The sequence below is a fragment of the Ascaphus truei genome, chromosome 19 (genome assembly GCF_040206685.1).
Source record: "Ascaphus truei isolate aAscTru1 chromosome 19, aAscTru1.hap1, whole genome shotgun sequence".
NCBI lineage: Eukaryota > Metazoa > Chordata > Amphibia > Anura > Ascaphidae > Ascaphus > Ascaphus truei.
In genome coordinates, this window is record NC_134501.1 from 22,454,240 (window position 1) to 22,454,510 (window position 271).

The following is a 271-nucleotide window of genomic DNA, read 5'->3' on the forward strand; positions in this document are numbered from 1 at the left end:
GCCCATATTTACTGAGAGGCGCTGTCCCATAACACATCTTCTGGCCCATTCAGGTGACTGAGCTTATTTACTAAGTGGTGCTATGCTATAAGACTCCCCTTTAGGAAGACCCTGCACAGCCCATTCATCACTTTCACTCGGGTTCTGGTTCTTAAAATATTTGGTGTTTTTGTTCTGGTTCTAAAAATCTAGAGGGTTTCAGTTTTGTATATGATTTTGGACTGTAAGGTTCTGGTAGGTTCTGACTTTACACACCGGGTTTTGCCCTTCT